This window comes from Sus scrofa, chromosome 2 (genome assembly GCF_054392235.1).
Source record: "Sus scrofa isolate SSC_HxYL_T2T_F1_AM1 chromosome 2, Sscrofa_HxYL_maternal_Yorkshire_Landrace_v2.0, whole genome shotgun sequence".
NCBI lineage: Eukaryota > Metazoa > Chordata > Mammalia > Artiodactyla > Suidae > Sus > Sus scrofa.
The window spans coordinates 128,397,670-128,423,622 of NC_139384.1; the positions used below are offsets into that span (position 1 = coordinate 128,397,670).

The window sequence follows — 25,953 nt, forward strand, 5'->3', positions numbered from 1 at the left end:
TTCTCCATTTCAAAGCTAAAATTAATCTTTACAACTGCATTGGTATAAAGGCAAATACAATCCAGACTACATTCACTGTTATACATTCAGATGTAATGTATTCTTTTTTCTTTCTGATTCTAAAAGAAAGTAAAATGAGGGCATTTTTGCAAGCTCCTAAAAGTATGGAGGGCTCTAGGCACTATGCTAATGGTGGGTAAGCCCTGTGCCCAACTGAAAATACTCCTTACCTGACTCCTTTGCAGCTAAGGGTAACCTTATGACATTAACTCTGAGTTTCTTGGAAATTCTGGAAGAGGTGAGGCTCTCCTCTTCCTTATTCTTTCTGCCTGAAACCCATAGATACAGCAGCCATCTTGTAACCATGAGGTGCTAATGTCTTTTTTTTTTTTTTTTTTTCATTTTTAGCTTTTTAGGGCCATGCCTGCAGCATATAGAAGATCCCAGGCAAGGGGTCGAATTGGAGTTGCAGCTGCTAGCCACAGCCACAGCCACAGCCACAGCAATGCAAGATCTGAACCATGTCTGTGACCTACACCATAGCTCACGGCAACACCAGATCCTTAACCCACTGAGTAAAGCCAAGGATGGAACCCACATCCTCATGGGTACTAGTCAGGATCATAATCCCCTGAGCCACAATTGGAACTCCACAGATGTTTTCTAATTAAGGACAGGAGAGCAAAAAATAGAAGTGCTCTTGCCTCTAATGGTATTTTGAGTTGCAGCATTTGCCAAAAGTCTTGTTAGATGAAGGGGGGAAAAGGTCAATCCTACTTGTTTAAGCTAGTGGGGATTTGGTTTTTTGACATGCGTGGCTCACTTCTCTAACTCCTGTGATGCTGCAGGGCCTAGGCACTGTTCTTTGGGTTCAGGTATGAAGTCAGGACTTTACACAAATCTGTTCCAAACCCAAGGAAGCAGCCTGAGGACATGGAAACAAGTATAGAATAGCTAGTGGCAGAAGGCCTGACCATAAGACTTACTGGTTCTCTGAGAGTAAAGACAGAGTGAAGGATTTTCGCCCTTTTCAGGGGTGACTATGAAGCCGCTGGACCCTGAGAAGTGATGCTTGTTGCAACGAACCTGCAGGAACCTTTGCTCTGTGGTGAGTCACGGGACCTTGAGAACCAGGCTTCAGGTGTGTGCATTCAGCTGATGCCTCTATGTTTGCAGCTGCTGAGAGGGCTGAGCAAGAAGGATGATGGGAAAGAGACCTGCCCCCGTCATTTCAGAGATACTTGACTGCTAGATAAGACCCCTCAGCAATGGGGTGAAAGATTCACGTCCTGTGCAGAAGGACAGACCTCCCCTGCAGTAGAAGGTCAGTGCACGAACTCGGGATGGGCCATGCTCCCGCTCTCTCGGAACTCCAGGAGAAGACAGGCTTTTGTCTGGATTCTGGCTGAGCTGGATTCCTTAGCAAGCTTGGTGGGAAGGTGAAAAGTCAACTGGGTGAAATAAAAGCTGATCAGAGAAATTTCTTCATGGAATTCAACAGGGCAACTGAGTCAGAAGGTTGAACATGCAAAGGGCAGTAGTCCCTAGAAGTTTTTGAAGAAAAAATCTGACAAATTATTTTAGGTAAAGGGTCTTTCAGGACACCCTGCTTTCCTGGAGACTGGTGACCCGAGTAATAGCTTTTAAAATTCATTTTTCAGAGTTCCCGTCATGGCTCAGTGGAAACGCATCTGACTGGCATGCATGAGGACACGGCTTCCATCCCTGGCCTAGCTCAGTGGATTAAAGCTCCCCTCATTGCTGTGAGCTGTGGTGTGGGCCAGTGGCTACAGCTCCAACACAACACCTAGCCTGGGAACCTCCATATGCTGTGGGTGCAGCCCTAAAACAACAACAACAACAACAAAAATTCATTTTTACTTCTATTTTGGTTCCTTGTTTGTTCATTCAGCATTCATTCCCTGCTAATGTGTGTTGAACACTGTAAGGGCAACAGACTCCATCCCTGCCTTCAGTGGGGTTAAGAGCCCACAGGGCAGATTGGTTGGAAGCAAAGACAAAATAAGCCAACAAACTGACAATAGCTGTAAAGAAAATCTAATGGAGGATGGGAGCTAACTTGAGCTGTTAGAGCAGTGGTTCCTCAGCATGTTTGCATTATTAAAATCACACCTGAGTATCTTTTAAAACTCCCAAAGTCTGGGCTGTACCTCAGACCAGTTCCCATCTCTGGGACGAGACATGGGCAACAGGATTTTTTGAAGCTGTCTACGTGATTCTAGTGTGCCGACAATTGGGGAATCACTGATGCCTAGGAGAGGGCTGGCCCTCTTCCTTAAAAAAATTAGGGGTATCCTGAGCTGAGCCTCACAATCAAGCTGCTCAAAGTGGGGTCCCTGTGAGCCTGTGAGAAGCAGAAGCTTGGGGTCCACCCCAGACCTAATCCGGCTCTGCATTTAACAAGATCCTCGGGTGATGGTAGCAGCCACGTTCAAGAAGCACGGGTAAAGCAGTAGTTCTCAAAGTGTGGCCCCCAGATAAGCATCACCTGGAATGTGTTAGAAATGCAAATTCTCAGCCCCATTCCAGACCTACTGCTTCAGAAACTCTGGGTGGGGCCCTGTGAGCTGTGCTTTAACAAGCTCACAGGGTGATTCTGATACACGCTGATGTCGGAGAAACACTAGTTCAACATGAGTGTGTTTTCTACAGGTGGGGAGGGGTGGATGTCAAGAGCAGGGACTCATGAGATTCAGACGGGCTGCAAGAGAAGCAGAAATGGCAAGAAGTGGGAGGAAAGACTGGAGAGATACCCCAGGGAGGGAATTGAAGGCCCCCAATACTCTCGCAGAGTGTCCCTGGAAGGTGACAGGTATATCATAACAGTGATGCCAGCGAAAAGATTTTTGATCTTTCTCTATATATTTGACTTCAAAGAAAGTAAAAACAACAACATCAAAAAACCCCAACAGATTCATTCTTTTTCATATGGGCTTTGGAACCGCAAATGGGCCGTCCACCTATGCTATTCACCTTAGTCCCTCTACTTATTTTCTAGATGTCTGGCTATTTTCGACTTTTTATTTTTTATTTTTATTTTTATTTTTATTTTGCTTTTTAGGGCTGCTGCTGCAGCATATGGAGGTTCCCAGGCTAGGGGTTTGAATTGGAGTTGCAGTCGCTAACCTACACCACAGCCACAACAACGCCAGATCCGAGCCTCCTCTGAAACCTGCATCACAGCTCAGGGCAACGCCGGATCCTTAAACCACTGAGCAAGGCCAGGGATTGAACCCGCATTCTCATGGGTACTGGTCAGATTCGTTTCTGCTGCACCACAGTGGGAACTCCTATTTTCAGACATTTGATTCACTCAAAGAATCATGACTTACTGCAATTAGAAATATTCAGAGAAGTGTATCAAAGACTCTAGACAATCTGAAAAAAATACTATCAGCGTTATTGGAATTTATAGTGTTGGTAACTGTTAGGAAGAGGATAGCATTCATTTATTTGTATGTAAAGGCTCTGGTTTGTGTGATCAAAAGCAAGCTTAAACAGACAAAATTGTTCCTCAGTCAAGATAATTGTATTCTGCTACTTCCTATTGAAAGGATGCATTACAATTCTGTATGGTTAATTGTTCTGAAAGGAATTGTTTAAGAAGGGCTTGGGTCTATGTCTATTATGCAACTATAATGGGAATATGAACGTGTGTGGAAATGTGTTTTAACAATTCAGAAGCATGAGGAATTCCCTGGTGGCTCAGTGGGTTAAGGATCCAGAGTTGTCACTGCTGTGTTGGGGACTGCTTCTGTGACATGGGTTCAATCCCTCGCCCCAGAACGTCCATATTCCATGGGGGGCAGCCATAAAAAAAATCAGAAATATGAAAATATTTGTTTTCTCCAGTGGGTAGACTTTCGGATACTGTGTAATTTTTGCTTTTATTAAGGCACATCGGTATTTTCTACAGTAAGCCTGTGTAAATTATACAGTGCATTTCTTTTTCAAGAAGAAAAGTATGCTAAGAAATATATAGAATAATGTCCTATTCCATGAAAATAAAACCTTCAGAAGCCCTGAGCAAGGACCTGCCAGCACTGGAAGGGCCTCTAGGTCACCCCACCCACCCCCAGAGTTGCCAACCTCATTCAAGTTCATTCCCTTTTTGTCTGCTTTAATATTGAGAGTCTTTGTAAGCTTAAAATAATAGACTTGATAAAAATAATGTTTAAAAATCTCTGACCCAAAGAATAGATTGATGGCTCCGTGAATAATCCTGAAATGTAGGTTTTCTTAACCACAGGCCTGGAAGGACAGGGTGAGTGACTCTGGAATAAAGCTATGCCGGGTTTTTAAGAAAGGGAAGACCCAGTTGCTTTTCTTTCTTTCTTTCTTTTTTTTTTTTTTTTTTTTTTTTTTTGTCTTTTTGCCATTTCTTGGGCCGCTCCTGCGGCATATGGAGGTTCCCGGGCTAGGGGTTGAATCGGAGCTGTAGCTGCCAGCCTACGCCAGAGCCACAGCAACGCAGGATCCGAGCCACGTCTGCGACCTACACCACAGCTCACAGCAACGCTGAAACCTTGACCCACTGAGCAAGGGCAGGGATCGAACTGGCAACCTCATGGTTCTTAGTCAGATTCCTTAACCACTGTGCCACGACGGGAACTCCCCAGTTGCTTTTCTTGATGCAGAGGTGATGTGGATATTCACTTAGGAAAATTGCATGGACATCCACTGCATTAGTTATGGAGAAACAGGACAGGACACAAATACACACATATGTGTATGTATGCATATATGTATACATATATAAAATAAGGAATTGGCTCATGTGATTATGGAGGCTCACAAGTCCCCAGATCTGCAGTTAGCAAGCTGGAGCCCCAGGAGAGCTGATGGTGTATTTCAAGTGCAACGTCAATAGCGTTGAGACTCAAAAGAGTCTCTGTTTCACTTTGAGTCCAAAGACAGAGGGAAAAAAAAAGGATTGTCCATCTTAAAGACTGTTGGGCAGAAGAAAATTCTTTCTTCTTTGGGATAGTGTCAGCCTTTTGTTCTATCCAGGCCTTCACCTGATTTGATGAGGCCCATCCACTGGGGAAGACAGTTTGCTTCACTCAATCTGTTGATTTAAACATTGAACACATCCAAAATGGCCTTCACAAAAACACCCAGAATAACATCTGATCAAATATCTGGGAACTCTGTGACCCAGTCAAGTTGACATATAAAATTAACTATCATATCCACTTAGAAAAACTGGCATAGATGGAGGTCAGGCCACCTCTATAGGACCAAGCTTTTCCTGGATTACTTACCTTTGGCTCCCAACAAACTTGCCTTCCAGGTTGTTCACCTAAGCCAGTCCTGCCTGCTTCATTAAGCAGAGTCTGAGGGGCTTGAGGTCAAGCTGAAAACTCTTCCTTGGAGATGCATCACCCTCTACTGTTATCCAGGGCTTCAGGATCTGGCATCATCATAAAGGTACCCAGAAGGGCAGGGTATTCAATTCTGTCTGGCAGCGCCTTCTCTGTGCTCTCACCTCCATGATGTTTTGAGAAGCATGGTCCTGTAGAGTGTGGCAGAAAGATGAGTGAGTCTGGAATCAGGAGACTTAAACCCTGGTTATGGGAATTCCCATTGTGGTGCAGCAGAAATATCCAACTAGTATCCATGGAGGGGGGGGGGTGACCCCTGCCTCACTCAGTGGGTCAGGGGAACTGGTGTTGCTGTGAGCTGTGGTGTAGGTGGCAGACAAGGCTTAGATCCCACGTGGCTGTGGCTGTGACTGGCCACTGTAGCTCTGATTCCGACCCCTAGCCTGGGAACTTTCATATGCCACAGGTGTGGCCCTAAAGAGAAAAAAACCAAAAACCAGTTTTGCTTCTTATTATCTGTTTCCTTAGACAAGTAACTTTTTAGTCTTTTTCTCTTTCTGTGAAATGGGAATACCCACAGACCTCATAAGAGTTTGTGAATCTTAAATTAGTACACATCATCAAAAACTATACAAATGGCAAATCCTATTATTAATTTTTAGTAGGTAGAACTAAAAACATATGAAAGAGTCATCATCACTGTTTTCACATTATAATGATTGGACTGGTAAAGTCCAGGAGGGCAGAAACCAGACCACATAGTTGTACAGTAGCTAGACAGGCATCATCCACAGATATGTGCTTAGTACAAATGTTGCTGATGACAAAAGCATCATTTCCTAATCTTTCTCAATTGGCTTCAGCTTTCCTTATTTATTGCCCATTCAATATATCTTCCAGAAATAGGGTTGCCAGATAAAAATTCAAAATGCCCAGTTCAATTTGAATTTCAGATAAATAATTCTGTTTTAGTATAAGTGTACCTATGCAAATCATTTGCTGTTTATATGAATTTCAAATTGAACTGGGCATTCTGTATTTTTATTTGTTAAGTTTGGCAACCTATCCAGAATGGGAGTTGGCAAAATTTTGTGTTAAAATTGAACATTAACATTTTCTTAGGTGATGAGTATTTAAAATAGACAGTGTTAAAAATGTTATATTTAAGAGTTTTTAATGGTTCATACAACTGTTTGGCTTAAAAAATGCTTTACTTAAAAAACTAATGGACCTAAATCTATGCCGTAGCCTTACTGGTTTCATTCATAAGATGAGGCCAATAATACTTAATGCACAAGGCTGTTTCAAAGCATACCTGAGATTACATGTGAGAAAGTTCTTTGTGAGAGGCCCCCCCCAAAAGAATCTCTGAGGAGCACAGACTTTGCTATCTTTGATTGAGTCCCATTGTTACCATTTATTGCTACGTGACCACAGACAAGTTACTTAACTTCTCTTTGCCTCGTTGGCTCATCCATAATATGAGGATAATAATAAAACGGACCCCAGGGAATGTTTATGAGAAGGAAAAGAGAAAATGCATAAGTAGTACTTAGCACATAATAAAGCAGTTCCTATAAACATTAGATTTTATTAAAAATCTAGAAAAGTTCCCTTTATACATGGTATTAATACATGGTATTAACCCATGGCCGTAGGAAATTATGGACCTGACTCCAAGTATAAACTCTTCCTTTCTCTCAGGGGTCCTTAAAATAGGATGCATTTTTCTCCTGTGCCATCAAGGTTCATACCTTGTTGATGGAGTGGAGTAATACACACACACACACACACACACACACACACACACACACACACACGAGTGGACCTCTCATTACCCATCTTCTTCGTGAATACTAAGACTCCCTTCCTACCCTGAACACATCATTACAGCCTTTCCTGGAAATGCAGCAAACCCCCAAAGGTTTAAATCAGTTCAGATCATTCTTGTTTTAACATTGTGTAGAGCATTAATAGCATCTTCAGGAAAAATACAACTTTTAAAATTGCTGCTTTAACCTTAGAAATGAGCCTGGTGGGACAATAGCAGGGGACATGAAGCCACGCTCCATTCAGAGCCTTGGCTCTGCTCCTTCTACAGAAAGAAGCCTAAAGAAATCATGAAGCATGAGAAGGTCACCTGTTAAGTTAGGCTATCAAACCACAAGGCTGAGCCTGGAGAGGCACTGGGGATTGTAGTGGGCTTCTGTCTCCAAACAGGGTTGAAGAATTAGGTTTAAGAGCAAAGATTAAAGGTAAAAGCCCACACTTTTTTTTTTCCCCCAATCAGAACCTCCTTGCTTTTATTGTGTTGGAACATTCTAGGTTTCTCATGGCTGATGAATATTAACACTAAGCACATGGCCAATGAATATGTGCTCTCAAATATTCCCTCTGGAATTATTCACGTTTTCCTGGTGCTTCATGAAGACAAGGAATGACTGGGTCCCAGTCTGCCTATTTTTGTCCCCAGCTTCAAGTGTATTTGGTTAACTAGGTGATCAACAGCCATTTGTTCTAGTGATGATGTTGTCCCTTGTTAACCCTGTTATCTTAAATCCCACATTTTAAAAAGTAAATATTACTACTTCGGCCTAGAGTCACGCTTTATTGGATGAATTGCCAAGTTTTTTTAATGGAGTTTTTTTTTTTTTTTTTTAAGATGAAATTGATAAAAGTGAAGACAAAAAAGGGAGTTGGACTCTAGCTCCTTCTTTAGGGCCAGCTCTGCCTGATGGCTTCGTGCCTTCTCACACCCCCAGCTTCCCTACCCACTCACATTTCTCTGAGCAGCTGTGCCAGGATTTCATACAGCAAAGGCTTTATGCCACACGGCCCTTCCACACGTCACATCTAAATCATCTTCATTAGCCTTGAAAACTTGGATCCCTAGTGGGGTTCCTGGCACCCCAAACAGCGGAAGCCCTGTGAGTGAGCTGGAGGCACGAAGCCACCGAGGCGGTGGCATCTTCTGGTTGAAATGCATTTTCAACAATGTGTGTGCCACCGAGCTGCTGCTTTTCTCCTCCTTTTGGTGAAAGGCAACTTCAAAATATTTTGTGCATATGAGATTCCCAGCACATATTGAACAGAGGGAGTCATGCATCCTTTTAGAAATTTTCCTGTGCTTAAGGAGACATGTGGTAGCCATATTTTCCAATGTAAATATCAGAACCCTTGATGGTATTTGTTGAGGTAAAGGAACAGAATATCTAAAGTGGGAATTACAGATGGTGAGTATGCCTCTCAGGAGTCACTAGACCAGTGATCTTTCTTTGCTTCCGGATCAGCTAGGAAGTCATTCTTCTCTAGTCTTTTCTTAGTTCTCTCTTGATTTTTCTAGTCTTGCTTTACCATTTTATGTTGAGAAAGATTTTTCCCACCCCTGAACTCTTTGTCCATAAGCCAGACCACAGGGAGAAACATCAAGATGTAGCATCTTTCATGCTGCTGGGAACCTTAGTTGTTGAAAAACTCATACAGCTGCCAAATATAAATGTGGCTAATCTGAGCCGATTCCACAGTTCATGAGAAGAATCTTCTAATCCTAGAATCAGCTATCTGCTCCTCACTCAACACTAGCTCTACATTTACCTTTAATATATTCCTTCTTCGGAATAATAGTAGAACTAATAATACTGATAATGATAACAACTGATATTCAGCCAGCACTTCTGAGCTGGGGGACTTATTAACTCATTTAAATGTCCACATAGCTTCCTTTAAACTCTTACTGGGAGATTTGAGAGCTTCTCCGAGGATGACATTTTTTAAAATTTAGGATAAAACCATCTTTTATTATTAGAAACAATACTTAGAATTTACAGGAGAAAAAATGAGGAAGTACAAATAAGCCAGACAAAGGGAAGTGTTGAAAGCACCCTCCGTCTCTTGCTCTCCAGTATTCCCCAGAAGAGGCTCCAGGGAACCAGTGTTTTTCCAGGACAGAGGTCAGGAAGTGGCAGCCTCCCCATGCAGTGAGTCCGCTCTGTGCTTCCCAGGTTTTACTCACTGAAACCTGAAATCTGAGTTCTTGGGCTCAATCCTCCACCTCCTGCACTTATCTTCCCCCCGCAAACACCTGGAAAAATTAGGGAGATGGGTGGGGCGCCAGATGTCTGCACAGGATTCAGGTACAACAGGCTGAAATGTGTTTGCAAGGGCAGCTGGGGAGCTTGTCTTGAAGCTCCATTTGCGCATAGGCATACTAAGTGTACTCAGATAGAATGTTTAAGAAATGAACACAGCTGATGTTGGATGGGCAGAGACTGTGGTGGGGCAAAATCCTCCTAAGATAACCCTTGACATTGGTTTGTGGTTGACCCCATTCAGGAGAGAAACTTGACAGCGCTTGTACCCAGTGAGCCAAGAGAGAAGGGGCAGCTGGGGCAGAGAAAGGGGCCCAAGACAAAGGCTCTTATGTCATCTGCCTGCCTGGGGCTGGTTCTCCCAGGACCGGAGCAGCTAGCAGCGGCAAACTCAGCTTGCTTTCTTTGTCCTTATTGAATTGGAAGGAAGTCAAGGAAGCCTGCACGATTGTAAGTCAGGGAAATGCGAGTGGCTATTAAAAGCTTGCAACATCAAACTTTCCCATTGGTATCAAGCCAACCCAGGGCAGATGTGTCAAACGCCTGCTTTCGGCTGCCTTGCTCACTCCAGGAAGGAGATGGGGGCAGCAGGAAGAGGGAACAGAAAGACGCAAATATTGTTAATAATGTTGCCTTCAGTCCTAGGGTAGGAGACCTACAGGTCAGTGGAGCCCCACTTAGTGCAGAGAATAGTCTGTGAAATCAAGAGCAAAGACAGAAAACCAAACAGCTCTCTGCACAGGAATGAGAGAGAAAGGAGGCGAACTTGGTGGAATATCAGGGCTGTCTAGAGGCAGAACAAATAACCACAGGCTGGAAAAGTACAGTGGAGGGGAAATGTGGGGGCTAGGCAGATTCCTCACAGGGCTCAGGGCGATTTTCCTTGGCATCCTCTCAACTCTTTTGCTGTTGCTTCTTTGAATTGGACCATCTCGGGTGCTAAGTAAGCACACTCTCCATATTTTCACAAAGCTGGAGTGGAGAGAGCCTTTGAGGCCCACCGGAGGTCCAGAAGCCATAAAGGAAAAGGTTGACAGATTGGAATAATTAAGAAGCCAAAACTAATACTTGGCAAAGTCAGTTCACATGAATAAATATAAGAGTCAAATGAGGACGGTGGGAAAATATTTGCAACACAAAGAAGAGACAAAGAGTTAACATCCATCATAACTAAATTGCTCCTACAAAACAATATAAAAAGATGAAAGGGGAAAAATGGGCAAATGATAAGAGACATTTTAGAGAAGAATTTACAGATGGTCAGTAACATTTGAAAGATGCTCAAATCACTAATGGTTATAGGTTTTTTGTTGGTTTTTTTTTTTTGTTTTTTTGTTTTTTTGTTTTGGTTAGGTTGGCAAAAATTGAGTAAGTTTTTGATGACATATAGGATAAGGATAAGGAGGATAAGGAGGAAAAGCCCTTTATATTTTGTTAATGGCTGTGACCTTTTTGAAAGACAATTTGGTAGAAGTTATCAAATTTAAAATAAACACTTTTTTCCAACCAAGCTATCCCATGTATAGGATTCTGTTTTAGAAAAGCTCTGATTTTTAGAGGGAAAGGGGTATGTGTGTGTGTGTGTGTATGTGTGTGTGCACATTGTAATAGCAAAATACTAGAGGTAAACTCAAGACTGTCAAGAGGAAAATGGACAAATAAATCACAGAACATTCATGCCAAAGAATATTACAGGACCACCAAAAAGATGCTGTGGATCTGAATGTACTGACATAGTTTTATGTTAAACGAAAAAAAGACTCAAATATCTATTACATATAGTATGTGTGTCTATATATTTGTGTGTAAAACACATGTATAGTATATATGTTCATATAGAGAGACATACATGGTATAATCCCATTTTTATAAAAAACAAATATGTAATCTATATTTGTACATACAGTAAAAAAAAAGGATGTAGGTAGAAAACACACACACACACTGGCTGCAAACTAATGAAAGCATTTTTTTTTTTTTTTTTTTGTCGTTTTGCCATTTCTTGGGCCGCTCCCACGGCATATGGAGGTTCCCAGGCTAGGGATCTAATCGGAGCTGTAGCTGCCAGCCTATGCCAGAGACACAGCAACGCAGGATCCAAGCCGCGTCTGCAACCTACGCCACAGCTCACGGCAACGCCGAATCGTTAACCCACTGAGCAAGGGCAGGGATCAAAACCGCAACCTCATGGTTCCTAGTTAGATTCGTTAACCACTGCGCCACTACGGGAACTCCAAATGAAAGCATTTAAATATCGGGGGATGAGACAATTAACTAACAGGAAATTGGTTTTTATTTCTTGTATCTCTGTGTTGCTTGAATTTGTTGCTATAGTCTCTGTTACTCTCATAGTTAAAAAGCACAATGAGGAGTTCCTGTCGTGGCCCAGTGGTTAACGAATCTGACTAGGAACCATGAGGTTGTGGGTTCGGTCCCTGCCCTTGCTCAGTGGGTTAACGATCCGGCGTTGCTGTGAGCTGTGGTGTAGGTTGCAGACGCGGCTCGGATCCCGCGTTGCTGTGGCTCTGGCGTAGGCAGGTGGCTACAGCTCCGATTGGACCCCTAGCCTGGGAACCTCCATATGCCGCAGGAGCGGCCCAAGAAATGGCAAAAAGACAAAAAAAAAAAAAAAAAAGCACAATGAAGAGGGGTAAACAGAGACACACATGCATTCACATTTCTATTGTAAGCAACATGGTAATTGTAGCACAAATTGTGGTTTACTGAACAAAACACTTTCCTGCTCCTTCAAGACTGCTGACCGGCAGGGAGGGGTAATTTTGGAGACAGCTCTAAACTGAGGACAAAAGACGCCCCCCCCCCCACCCCCGGGGGTGTTAAGACAAGAGACAAGGCATTTCCGCAGAAGTTATGAAACCAGATTCCCCATACTCCGATCTCAGTGTCTACACAACAAGAAAAAGACATCACCTTCTTTAGAATTCCCACCTCATTAGAGCCCTTGTGAGGATTCAGTGAGGTAATGGGTAGGGTGTTTGAAATACAGTCTAGGCACACAGTAGGTGATAGGTAGATTTCGCTATTACAGAAGCAGTCAGTGTCCCTTCTGTAGCTCCTCCCGATGTGGAAGGAGGTGCATGTCAACTCGGGTCCACTTTCCCAAAGCCCGAGGTTTTCTATGACTTGCCTAGTGAAATGGGAGCTGGGAAGCCTGGCATCTTCTTCCTCCCCAGTGGCCACCAGTGGGAAAGGGTTTTAGGGAAGGGCAGAGAAGGTGAAAAGGCAAGGCTCACTCCCCTAGTTTCTCATGAAATCCAGTCAAGGATCAATCATGAGATTTTTAGGCTTCTGCAGAAGAAGGGGATATGGGGACCCACGGGTCGTTGCATGGGATTTCAAATTGAAGTAACATTAGTTCCCTGGGAAGGTACAAGGCAAGAGGGAGAAATAGCCCTGAGAAGTGGGATCCCCAACAGAGCGAGGACCCTAGGGGGCCCTGACTGTCCCTGGGGGAGCTGGCCACTGGCTCTCACGGGTTCAGGCTTGGCAAGTATTGACATGAGCTGCTGGATGCCCTCTATCTAGGAGTCATTATTTTGTTAAGCTGGCAGATTCTGCTTTCCCAGCTCTGCCCTCAGTGGTTAAAACGAGATGGTGGAGACTAGGAAAAGAACCTTAAAATAAGAATATTCTGAGGTTGAAATTAAAAAGCAGAATTTTTATAGCTGAATTGGACTAAAAAAAAAAATCACTGTACTAAGTTTAAACTGGAATGAGAAAAAGATAAGGACTCTGTTCCAGGCTGATTTTGCAGCATATCTATTTGTGGGAGGAAGAGGGCTTGAAGAAAAAAAGGGACAGGGACTTGGGGCCAAGAGAGGTACCTGTAGCTCCTGGTATAAGGCAGGTGTTCTGCTCCTGTGCTTTTCCTTTCTTCCATCTGCCATGCTCTCTATTACTCCTCTTTGCTCCTGAGGAGAGGGGTCCAGGAGAAAAGAATCAGCTTACCTTTAAAGCAAAAAGACTCCGGAGGGTTTTTTGTTATTGTTGGTTTGTGTGTTTTTAAGTACTATACTTTTAAGGCAATATATTGAAAGAGCAGTGAAAATGGAATTGAGAAAATCTATGGGGTCAGGGACAAAAATCTTAACCTCTCTTGGGCACAGTTTCTTCATCACTAAAGTCTGGCATTTGGCCCAATTAGATGGACTCTAAGATTTCCTCGAATCTTCATGTTATGATTTCAGCTCTCCAGCTTAGAACTGAACTGTACCTTGGCTGGCATCTAGTCCAAACCCTTACCCTATGTAAGAATATTCTATGAGAAAACCCAAGAGATGTATTGAGTTTCATGAATGAATGTCTTTATGTCTTAGAATAAATTGGTATTTTCCTTGAAATATAAACTACCTTGATTAAAGCAATATCTTCCTCCAGCCGTGTTGCCCATTCCTTTTGTGTGTGACTCCAGAATTTATCCATCAAAGGGCTCTGAGCTGGAGCCCCAAGCTGTGTTCTCTAAAGAGGAGAATGATGGCTATGGACCACTGACACATCTTAGCAGAGACTAGGGATGCTCAAGGGTAAACACTGTCAGGGTGCAGTTCTGCTAGTGGCAGCAACACACATACCTCTAAATCTCAGGGTCTTGACCATCACCAGAGTTTATTTCTTGCTCACTTGAAGTCTCTGGGGGTCGGCAGGGTTGTCTGTCATCCAGTGACTCAAGGGTCCTAACTCTCTTCATCTGGTGCTGGTAGCATCTCAGGAAGTAACCCCCTGTTCATCCTTCAGCGGAGGAGATGGATCCAGAAGACACATGACTGTTGGGAACCTAGGGTCAGAAGTCGCCTATCACTTCTGCTCTCGTCCCTAACTGCCAGAACTCCGTCACAAGGCCCCGATGCAGGTGAAAGTCCCCCAGAAAGTATAGGAGAGCACTGGATGGTCAGTGAACATGATTGGTCTCTGGATGAAGTTATGACTCAAATCAGGGACATTAAGTTACCAAGAGAGGAGCTGCTCCCTGCCTAGCATGTTCGGAAGGGGAGGCCTGATGTCTTAGTTCTTCACCTGTGTGTTTTGTAAACTATTTTAGGTCTTTGCAACTTGGCTTCATCCCCTCTAGAGACAGACCTGCCTTTGAGGGGCGGCATCATTCTATGGGGATTCACAGAGTCCTTAAGGAAACTAAAATCCTCATATCTGAGGAAATCTTAGAGTCCATCTAATTGGGCCAAATGCCAGACTTTAGCAATGAGGAAACTGAGCCCCAGAGAGGTTAAGAAGGCAGGCCTTCATGTTTTCTAACTGTACTATTCATGTTGCTTTCAACGTAAATGCAGGAATTTATAGTTATTCTGTTCAGTGTCATTCTGTTATTTTCAGACACTTGCCTTTTGAATTTTTCATTCTGTCACTTATGGTAATAGCTCTGACTTCAGAATTTGCATCCTATGCCAATTTGATGAGTAGATCCTCTGTGTCTACATCGAAGTTCTTGAGAAAAATAGCCCAAGGATAGAGCCTCTCAGGAAACCCCAGTGGGTCCATTTGTTCCATGTTGATCCTCCTTACCATCCTATTAACCAGTTCATCTTTCTCCAAGTTCTTAAAGATTTCTCGAGATTTCAAAACATGCCTGGATGAAAGCTGAATTCCTTGAACCACTCCTACTCCTCAAAAGTCCACTGATTGATGGCATTGTCCAGCCCACATGCTAGAATCCTGGGAGCAATCCCCAGCCTTCCTCTCCTTCCCTGCCATGGGAAGTAAGCTGGTGTAAAGCGGGAAGATGCTTCCATGACTGGAATGGACCAATCCCCTCCTGTGCCCGGAAACAGCCTTTAAGCATCTCCCCAGGTGTCTTGTCTTTCCTTCTCCTATCCATCCTCTTTGTCCCCGCTGGAGTTCTTTCAAACCTGCAGGTCATATTATATGACACCCCTGAATAAAACCACCCAAATTCTCCAGTGTAAGGACAATATTAAAAACCTTTAACAAGTAGATGGGCCTGGGCAATGACCAGAGAGAAGGCCAGCGGGCCCACTCCAGTTAGAAAACAGGGCACCTTTTATTCTCAGATCCCTAAGATTTCCTAGTGGCTCCATCCCACACCTTCCACCCCCATGCAAGCGTTTCAGCAGACCCCACATTTGCATCTCAACACTCTAGTTCTCCTTTCTCCACCCTTCTCAGAAAAGCCCTTGTCTCCTCTGAGGCTGGAAAGCTGTTCTTGCATCATTGTGCGTTTTGTCTCACTGCCTGTTTTGGGGATAGAAACTGGCTAGTCTTTTCAGGCTTTAGTCTATTGAGTCAGAGCCAAGGTTTTCGCATTCCCAAATAAATAAATAAATACAACAAAAGCTAACCCCCAGCTTCTCCCCTCCCCCAAATTCCAGGCTCTTCGAAGTGAAGGCTTTCAAGTCTTTCTCTTGATGTTCTCGGCCAGAAATCGGGCTCTGTTCTGACTGGATCCTTTTGTGTCTTTTCTTTGGGGGCAGTCAGCCTTCATCTCTTGGTCTGGTTAAATGGTGAAAGAGCCACAAGGTGAAAAAAGATTTTCTGAGAGAGGAAAGTCTTCTGAGTATTTCAAAATATTGTCCCAATTCTTTTGTTGAGCTGTCCACTTACCCTGCTAAATTCAGCTCCATGTGGGCAGAGACCAATGTTCGATTGACCTCTGCTTTCCCCAGTGCCTGGGACATATTAGATGCTCATTAAATGCTTCTTGACTGAATAGGCCACTGAACAAAGGATAGACATGTCTATGGCGTTTTGCTAATCTGCCGGTATATTAATTTTATAAAAAAGGAAATGGGATGGTATGATTTAGTTCCTCTGTTTTTGTTTGGCTCAAATTTCAGGGATAGTTAAATGTATTGCTTCTTTTGAACAGGATTTCAGAAACCACAGGGGTTTCAAGACCACATCTGTGCCAATCAATTTTTGTAGGGGGAAAAAATGGATTGCTACCTTAAGGGAAGAAAAAATTTAATAGTAAGTATTTGCAGATAATGGCCAATTCCTGTGTACTAGATAATTCTTGTAATGTATAATTTTTAAAATAGATGTAATTTCTTGTCTTCTCACCTTTATGGGCTATTTCCTCCTACTGTCATTTAGTTAATGTAATTTTATAAAAGTAAATCAGTGGTTTTGTCTAGATTTCTCTTTTCAAAGCCAGCCCAGCTTATTGGACTCTGCACCCCAGAACCAGGCCTTAATAATGAGTACGTTAACATAACAAAAAATAAAATTAGATTTCTCAGGTGCTAAGTTTTAGACCTTCTTAATTGCTTATATTGAAAATGGTTCTTTTGCTTCTTTATGTGATTCCCTCCTTCCTTTGTGTGACATTTAAAAGTAAATTATCATTAACCTTATATGGTCATTAACAGATCACAGTGGCTTAGTGCCGCTGGTGGATACCCACAGCTGGTGCCACTTCTGTGGGAGGCAGGTGACAAATCCATCATTACTGTGCGTGTAGAAAGTGGTATAACAAAGAGGAGGTAAGCAGGTGACTTCTGGATCCAGAGAACCTGGTTTGAATTACTGCTTTACGACTTGGAGGGAAATGTTTTTTGACTCGGAACATGACTGGGGAGTTCCCACTGTCACTCAGAGGTAACGAACCCGACTAGTAACCATGAGGATGCAGGTTCAATCACTAGCCTTGCTCAGTAGATTAAGGATTAGGCATTGCCCTGAGCTGTGGGTCGCAGGCGCGGCTCAGATCCTGCGTTGCTGTGGCTGTGGTGTAGGGTAGCAGCTGCAGCTCTGATTCGACCCCTAGCCTGGGACCTTCCATATGCTGCAGGTGTGGCCCTAAAAAGCAAAAGCAAAACAAATCAAAACAAAACAAACTTTACTGGGATATTTTATAATAATGATGGAGATGACACCAAATCTTTGGTTAAACTGGTGACCCCTTACCTGTTCCCTAGATCTCATAGAAAGAAGAGATGGGTGAGACTAGCCCAGACAACCTGGCCTTCTGGGCAGTGGCCCCCTCCTTCCTTCCACCGTGAGTGCTTTTCTCAAAAAGGCACAGCCTTTGCAACCAGAAGCCCTTGCCAATCCCCTTAAGTGGTTGTGCGACCCCATCAGATGGGCCCACAGACTCTTACGGTCTATCTCTGGGTCAGGAGGCCTTTTGTTCCCCAGTCTCCGAGCCCTGAACCATCACACAACCAGACAAGTTATGAAGAGTACAGAAGGAGAAGATTTTCTTAATGCATCACATGGCTACTATATTAGCTGTGTGTGTTGAACAACTAAATATAGTGGGTTTTCTTTATCTTCTGGTTCCATTTTTATACCCAGTTCTTGAAAAGACATTTTACTCATTCTTAGTTCAGAAAAAATTAGGCCCACTTCGCAGTTCAGCTGTTTTCAATTATGTTACTCCACCCACTCCCTGTTTTTCTGGGCACCCATTTACCCGATGAAGGATTTATACGGCAGCCCTCTGCTCTTTCCCAGCCACTGTGGTCACACTGCCTCCACACACCTAATATGCACCGCAGGGGGCTTTCTGGTTCTGCCTCCGAGACTGTGCCAAGCAGCATGTGAGTCCCTCTTCTTTCCCACCCCCATCCCCGCTTCCCAGACATTTGTTGGTATATGACTATTAGCCCACAGATGCTAGTTTGCAAGAATCATTATGCTTCTTCCTATCTTTAAACTAGTTTAAATCTGCCCTGGGCCCTCCTCCGTCTCGGCTAGAGGGAAATGCAATTTCAGTCATTACTGCGACTCTCTACTTTCAAGGCCTGTGCAAACGGATTTGTATGTGGCCCAAGCAATAAGTTGGGCCGTCTGGCCACAGACCATGGTCCTTGCTCATTACTGCTGAGATGCATGTTGTTTCAGTCCACCTGGGACCAACAGCCCCAGCAGCCCCCCTCAGATTCACCCTGGAATCTTAGGGACAGAGCACCATCTATTCAGGGCCGTCTTTCCTACATACATTCTGCCCGCTGTCCTCCTGCTTTCCTCAGGCTTCTGTCAAGGAGCAGTGTGTGAGCCCTCCTCTTGGAGAGACTCTCTGGCCTTCATCCTTCACTATCTTGGGAAATCTCTCTTCTCGCCCAGAAAGTCACCATCTTTGCTCTCTTTCCTCTCTGGGACACCCAACACAATTTCTTCAGAGAGTTTAAGCTTTTACAAAAGGCAGGAAAGGTCTTTGATGTTAAGTTTTTTTGTTTGTTTGTTTGGTTTTTTTTTTTGCTTTTTAGAGCTGTTTCCCACAGCATACAGAGGTTCCCAGGCTAGGGGTCGAATCAGAGCTGCAGCTGCTGGCCTACACCACAGGCACAGCAACGTGGGATCTGAGCTGCATCTGTGACCTACACCATAGCTCACAGCTACGCTGGATCCTTAACCCAGTGAGCGAGGCCAAGGATCGAACCCACATCCTCAAGGATACTAGTCAAGTTTGTTACCACTGAGCCATGATGGGAACTCCTGATGTCAAGTTTTCTGTTGTGCAAAATCCCTGATGCAGAGTGTTAGGATGCTTGAAATGAGAAGATGGAAAATACTGTGAGTAAATTACTTGCTCAAGTATCATCCTGTTGGCTGTTTTACATTTTTTATTTTATTTTAAAAAATTTCATTATTTTGGCATTATTATATTGTGGCACATATAAGTTCCACAGGCCGGGAATCAAACCTGTGCCACAGCAGTGACAATGCCTGATCCTTAACCCACTGAGCAATCAGGGAAATCTCTGGTCTTTTTTTTTCCCCTTTATTTTTTAAAATTAAAGTATAGATGATTTACAACTCTGTGCCAATTTCTGCTGTACAGCAAAGTGACCCTGTCATATATACATACATATATATATGTGTGTGTGTGTATGTATACACCCACACATTCCCTTTCTTGCATTATTTTCCATCATGTTCTATCTATCACAAGGGATTGGACATAGTTCCCTGTGCTATACAGTAGTGTCTCATTGCTTATCCATTCCAAATGTAATAGTTTGCATCTACTAAGCCCAAACTCCCTGTCCATCCCACTCCCTCCCCCTACCCTCTTGGCGACCACAAGTCTATTCTCTTTGTCCCTGAATCTGTTTCTGTTTTGCAGTTTGGTTCATTTGTGCCAGTTTCAATTCCACATATAATTGATATTATATGGTATTTGTCTTTCTGTTTCTGACTTACTTTACTTAGTATGAGAATCTCTAGTTGCATCCATGTTGCAGCAAATGGCATTATTTTGTTCTTTTTTATGGCTGAGTAGTATTCCATTGTGTATATGTACCACTTCTTTTTTTTTGTTTTAAATGATGTTTATTTATTCCATTATAGCTGGTTTATAGTGTTCTGACAATTTTCTACTGTACAGCAAGGTGACCCAGTCACACACACATGTATACATTCTTTTTCTCACATTATCATGCTCCATCATAAATGACTAGATATAGTTCCCAGTGCTATACAGCAGGATCTCATTTCTTATCCATTCCAAAGGCAAGAGTTTGTATCTGCCAACCCCAAATTCTCAGTCTATCCCACTCCCACCCCCTGTCCCTCAGCAACCACAAGTCTGTTTTCCAAATCCATGAGTTTCTATACTGTGGAAAAGTTCATTTGTGCCATATATTAGATTCCAGATATAAGTGAAATCATATGGTATTTGTCTTTCTCTTTCTGACTTACTTCACTTAGTATGAGTCCCTAATTCCATCCATGTTGCTGCAAATGGCATTATTTTGTTCTTTTTTATGGCCAAATAGTATTCCATTGTGTGTGTGTGTGTGTGTGTATCTCACATTTTCCTTCTTAATCCATTCATCTGTTGATGGACATTTAGGTTGTTTCCATGTCTTGGCTATTGTGGTACCACTTATTCTCTCTCTCTCCCTTTTTTTTTTTTTTTTTTTTTTTTTTTTTGCTTTTGCTTTGCTTTTTAGGGCTGCACTCACAGCATATGGAGGTTCCTAGGCTAGGGGTCAAATTGGAGCTACAGCTGCCAGACTACACCATAGCCACAGTAAGGCCAGATCTGAGCTGCATCTGTGACCTACACCATAGCTCATGGCAACACTGGATCCTTAACCCATTGAGCCAGGCCAGGGACCAAACCCACAACCTCATGGTTCATAGTCAGATTCATTTCCACTGTGCCATGACGGGCACTCCTGGTACCACTTATTCTTTTTTGTTGTTGTTTCTTTTTTATATATGGATTTTTATCATTTTTTTATCACTCAATGAATTTATTACATTTATAGTTGTACAATGATCATCATAATCCAATTTTATAGGATTTCCAACCGAGGTACCACTTATTCTTAATCCATTTTTCTATTGATGGACATTTAGGTTGCTTCCATATCTTGGCTATTGTGAATAGTGATGCTATGAACATAGGGGTGCCCTATTTTTTTTTTTTTGTCTTTTTAGGGCTGCACCCACGGCATATGGAGGTTCCCAGGCTAGGGGTCGAATTGGAGCTGTAGCTGACGGCCTACGCAACAGCCACAGCAACGAGGGATCTGAGCCGCATCTGTGACCTACACCACAGCTCACGGCAATGCCAGATCTTTAACCCACTGAGCAAGGCCAGGGATCGAACCCACAACCTCATGGTTCCTAGCTGGATTCTTTTCCGCTGTGCCACAAAGGGAACTCCAGGGGTGTCCTATTTGCTCTTTGTTAAATGAATAAACTCTAGTAAGAGAACCACCTACGGAAGAACTGAAAGGGAGGAGAAGGGCAGCTGTGACACAAAGACATCTGTAGAGGAGCCAGGGGGTCAGGGATAGCTGTAATGATCTCAGGGCGGGAATGGTAGTTGCTGTAACATGTGATGTGATTTCTCCCACTCCTCCCATAGTGCATGCTCCCGTGGAGCATTTGGACTCTACTTCTCTGCTGCTCTACCAGCATATCTTCATTGGTACTTTTCTTGTATGTCTCCTTTTTTTTTCATTGAGTTTTGCCTCTTTTTCTTTCCTCACCGTAATTTCAGGTTATGCTCACAGTTGTAATATTACTACCCCACAGTTTGATATTCTTTGTTAAAGTGTCCAGATACTATGCAGGCCTGGTTCCTAGGTGGTTAATCACTGAGCCAACTTCATAAGGAACACAGCCCACAATCCAGTCATTGTAATATTCAAATGTCCATATCAGATCAACTGTGATTTAAAGGTTGAGCAATCACTCTGCAAGTGTTGGAGCCCATTTAATGCATAATTGTCTCCTTCATTATGGAGTTAAAAGCAACATGAGCTTTCCACTCCAACCTGGGCCTCCCATGCTTTTTGCATGATTGCCACCTTCTTGCCTTCTTTCAACTTGTAGCAAATGGGAATTTCTGGGCCACTGTTTTCCATTTCACTTATTTTCCATATTTATGCCTGTTCAATATTTATACATGTTTAAGCTCAGGAAAGCTGTTTATTGTATTTCTATTATCCACCTTTTCTGTAGACATCTGCTTTCTTTCACATGCTCATTACAAAAAAAGTTTTGGAGCTAAACAAACGTACCATAAGCTTATATAATTTTGTGGTACATGATTTCCTGTGTCCTTTTTCTATCACAAATTGCTTCTCACTTTTTTTCTCCACACCGTTTTATTCTGTAGACAAGAGATCAGCACCATACTTCCCATGGGTCAAACCTAGGCCACGGCTTAGTTTTTTTAAATAATGTTTTAGTGAAAGACAGCCATACCCATGCTTTTAAGTATTATCATTGGTTGCTTTCACTTTATGATGAAAGAGCTGGGTACTCATGATGAAGACTGTATGACATGCAAAGCCTGAAATCTCACTACCTACAGCTTTACAGAAAACGTTTGCTGACCTTACCTCTGAAACAATAAAAGATGGGAATCCACAAAAGTGTTTTACAGAAGATAAAACAGGCCCATGCAAGAGTCAGCTTTTCCTGAATGCTTATTATATGCCGAGCACTGTGCCTTAGCAAATACTATCTCACTTAATGCCTACAACCAGTGCAATTATTTCTGGGTTTTTATAGATGAGTGAATTGGAACATAAGGGCTTAAATAACTTTCCCCATGGTCACAGAGCTATTCGCATACATGGAGATGATGGAATTGGATTCAGAGAGTGAGTCTTGAGACTGTAAGAACAAAATCATTGCACCATTCAGCCTCACAGTAAAGGAATTTTCTGTTAAGTCCCACATAGAAAGTAAGTGTCAGAACTAAAGCCAGTGCCTGCTTTCCTGTTCTCCCATGCCACCTACTGAAAGTAAAGTTGTTTATTGACCTCTGTCTTCTGTGGCTGCTGGAAGAAGGGATCTTCTTCACACATCTTTCTTGAATCTTGACTGAAAATATACTGACCATTGGCTGTGGTAAGACATCTGTTCTAGCATGCTTGGCATCAGTTTTTTCCTGGGTGAGTCACACGGCTTTGGCTCTGTTCCCTGGGAGCTCGCCTGGGGCTTGACCCAACCTGTTAGAAGCCTTGTAAAGTGGAAGTGGACCACGCATTAGAGAGGCCCCTCTGTTCCCATGAGGAAATTGGACTTTTCCTCCTCAAGTCAACCTGTTATGACTTAGCCTTCCCTGTGTTCAAAAAGTAGAACAGAAACCACTATTTGAGGTCATGAAATTCATAACTGACATTTCCAGAAGGAACAACCTGGGCAACAGACTGTAAGAATGATTGATTCAGCATATAATTAAGCTTTAGTGGATTACACTAATACTCACAGCTTTAGGATCATTGGGGCTCCATGTGGTCAAGACCCCCAGGTCCTCAGCACCAGTGGCCTGGGCCCCAATGCCTTAAAAAAGTGTATTTCTCACTTTTTAGCTAATCTTACCTTCATTTTTTAACTCCATAGTCTTTGTAATGTTGCTCCCTCTTGAGGTTTCTGATATGGTCCTGCCTAACTGTTTTTCCCCTGAAATGAAGGGCTTCCCGGTGCCTAAGCCCCGGCTGCTGCAGCCCCAGAGAAAGTCCCCCAACTGGGTAGATTGTCATCTCCCTAAAAGTATGGACATCACCTTCTGCTGGATGCTTGAAGTGGGACAGCCTGGCAATCTTCTCTGTTTCCCTGGTCAATTCATATTTTCCTCTCAGACTTCTCCCCACACTTCTGACTTTCTCACTTACCTCATCAAATTGGAATTCTGCAAATTTCTTCACTACCCTGCTCTCATGTCCCTTTCCTATTTCACGCCTTAGAGTTGAAAAGGAAGCCCTCCTTTTAAGAGAGGTCTGATGTTCCGTTGGTTTCATCCCTCACATCAAATCTCAAAATCTCAGGGAACTTGCTTGACCATTTCTCCATCTTCAGGTCACCTGAGCAGGAGCCTGACATGCCAATTCATAAGAGGTTAAAAAAAAAATCCCTGGAATAAGTTATTGTAGTACAGTATCAGTTAAATTAGGCTTCCATGTATAACCCCCTCCTACTGAATAGAAATTAAAACCAAAATAAAATAATAATAATAATAATAATAAACCAAGCAAATTCCCCTTGAACAGATGAGTTTTTGTGCTCTTTCATGTCCCAGGATGCCACCCCATTGTTGCCACTGACCCTGAAATCAATCAGCTGACTGTTGTTTGGAGTCAGCTGAACTCCTCAAACCCCATACAGTGGAGAAGCATAAATACATATTTGACTTCCATGAATCGATGATGTATGGGCCACTAAAGAGAGAGCAAGAACAAAGGTGAGAGCTGAGAAAATAACAATGTAAATACTCTGAGCTATTCTGCCTGCCAGTCTCTTCACTGCGCATACAACCCACAGTACTGTTGTCAGGGAGGAGGAAAACGAATCCCTGGAGTGTGTACAATGCCCATCTTCATTATCTCATTGCTCATCACAGACACTGAACTCATCATTATTGTCAGCATCAGTCATCATGGTGAGTCAACATTACTGCCATCAGAGCCAGGCAAGGATATCCAGAAGGCATGATGAGTATTCAGCATTATCGTTTCCTCCACTTTGTTAAATGCTTCTTTTTTCTTATCTTGCTATCCCGTCATTAAGAACACTGTAGAGAGATGGGGTTCCCTTTGTGGCTCAGTGGTTAACGAACCCATCCATGAAAACACAGGTTTGATCCCTAGCCTTGCTCAGTGGGTTAAGGATCTGGTGTTGCAGTGGGTGGTGGCACAGGTTGGTAACTGCAGCTCCACTTTGACCCCTAGCCTAAAAACGTCCATATGCTGCAGGTGTGGCCCTTAAAAAAAAAAAAAAAAAGAACAGTGTAGAGTTATATTTTGCATGTGTACACTATGGTATATCCTCTGCATCATTTTGTGTTTTATACATGTATATACATGCTGCCATAGAGAAGCATATATACCAAACCACATATATTCTGCTCTATGTTCCATTTAAGGGATTCTCAAGGATGGCTTTGAGAAGGTATAAATAGCACTTTGCTCTTTGACTTTAAACTTAACTCCCTACATACACTGTGACCAACTGCTACATAGAGAGGAATGCTGTTTTCCAAGAGAGAGTGACTTACATTATCTAATAAATGCACCTAAAGATGTTATCGAACTCTTAAAAAAATCACAACAGACAGCAAGAAACAGAGAAAAACTGGGTAACTTTTTGCCAACATGAAATCTGGGGAAAAGATCTTTAAAACATATTTTGAGCGAAACCTAAAAAAAACCTATAGCTAACATGTTTAAGTTATTTCTATCCTTAGAGGGTTTAAGTAACCTAATAACCTAACCCTAACTCTAACCTTGCCCCACCCTTAATACTCTATCAAATCTAAAATCCAAGAAAAGAATAGATATATTAAATTATATAAAATGTTTAATCCTGTATGGAAAAAGATGCCATGGACAAAGCTAGTAAGTAAATAAAAGATCAGGAAACATATTTGCAAAATATAATCTAATAAACATTTAGCATACATAATTGTATTAGTTATCTAATTCTGCAAAAGAAATAACCCCCAAACTTGGCAGCTTAAAACAATGCACATTTACCCATTGCTTCCAAGTCAGGATCAACCAGAGAAGTCAAATATGTTCTCTAAATCAACATACAAGATGTCCTGAATTTCCCAAGTCAGCAGCCTCCATTCAGAAAACACCTGAAGCCTTTCCCTTTTTTTTCCCCACTGTAAAACTGTCCCACTTCCCTGCCTGCCAGGTGCAAGTGATAGTAGCTGCTTTCTTTGCTGTATTGCAAGCTCTTAATAAATACTCTCTGTTAAAAAAAAAAAAGTACACATTTATTACTCATTGTTTTTATGGATCGGGAATCTGGACACAAATTAACTGGACCCTCTGCTTCAGGGTCCCTTCCAAAGTTGCTGTGGAGATGGCAGCCAGGCTGGAATCTCATCTGAACGATCAAATGGGGGAGAATCTGCAGCCAAGCTTAGGGGATGTTTGCAGGATTCATTTCCTTGAGGAATGTTGGAAGAAGAGCCTCAGCTTCTTATGGGATGTTGGCTGGAGGCTACCTCAGTTCCATGCCAGGTGGCCCTTTCCACCTGGAGCAAGCACATGAAAAGAGCCACTGAGAGAATACCAGCACAATGGAAGCCGTGGTCTCTGTGACCT

The 25,953-nt window shown here is 42.8% G+C and overlaps 1 protein-coding gene and 1 long non-coding RNA gene across 50 annotated transcripts in view; one reads left to right on the top strand and one right to left on the bottom strand.

Annotated features, from left to right (window-relative positions):
- The window catches only part of YTHDC2 (YTH N6-methyladenosine RNA binding protein C2), a 226,249-nt gene that overhangs the window by 25,161 nt on the left and 175,135 nt on the right, over nucleotides 1–25,953 (top strand). For 35 of the 49 annotated variants that reach the window (XR_014838547.1, XR_014838549.1, XR_014838546.1 and 32 more), the window contains 2 exons: nucleotides 1,177–1,324; nucleotides 5,315–5,451. The exons of 2 other annotated variants lie outside the window; for them this stretch is intronic. The gene's annotated coding sequence lies outside the window, so the exon portion shown is untranslated. Of the gene's footprint in view, nucleotides 1–1,034; nucleotides 1,109–1,176; nucleotides 1,325–5,314; nucleotides 5,452–25,953 lie in introns of all 49 variants that reach the window. 12 more of the 49 variants (XM_085014261.1, XM_085014245.1, XM_085014254.1 and 9 more) reach the window with 2 other exon arrangements.
- Nucleotides 1–25,953, bottom strand: part of LOC146405687 (uncharacterized) — an 82,394-nt gene that overhangs the window by 15,381 nt on the left and 41,060 nt on the right. Inside the window, exons 2-4 of the long non-coding RNA XR_014838564.1 lie at nucleotides 14,026–14,228; nucleotides 13,279–13,365; nucleotides 5,286–5,536 (exon numbers count right to left, since the gene is read on the bottom strand). This is a non-coding gene — a long non-coding RNA (uncharacterized LOC146405687). The remainder of the gene's footprint in view (nucleotides 1–5,285; nucleotides 5,537–13,278; nucleotides 13,366–14,025; nucleotides 14,229–25,953) is intronic.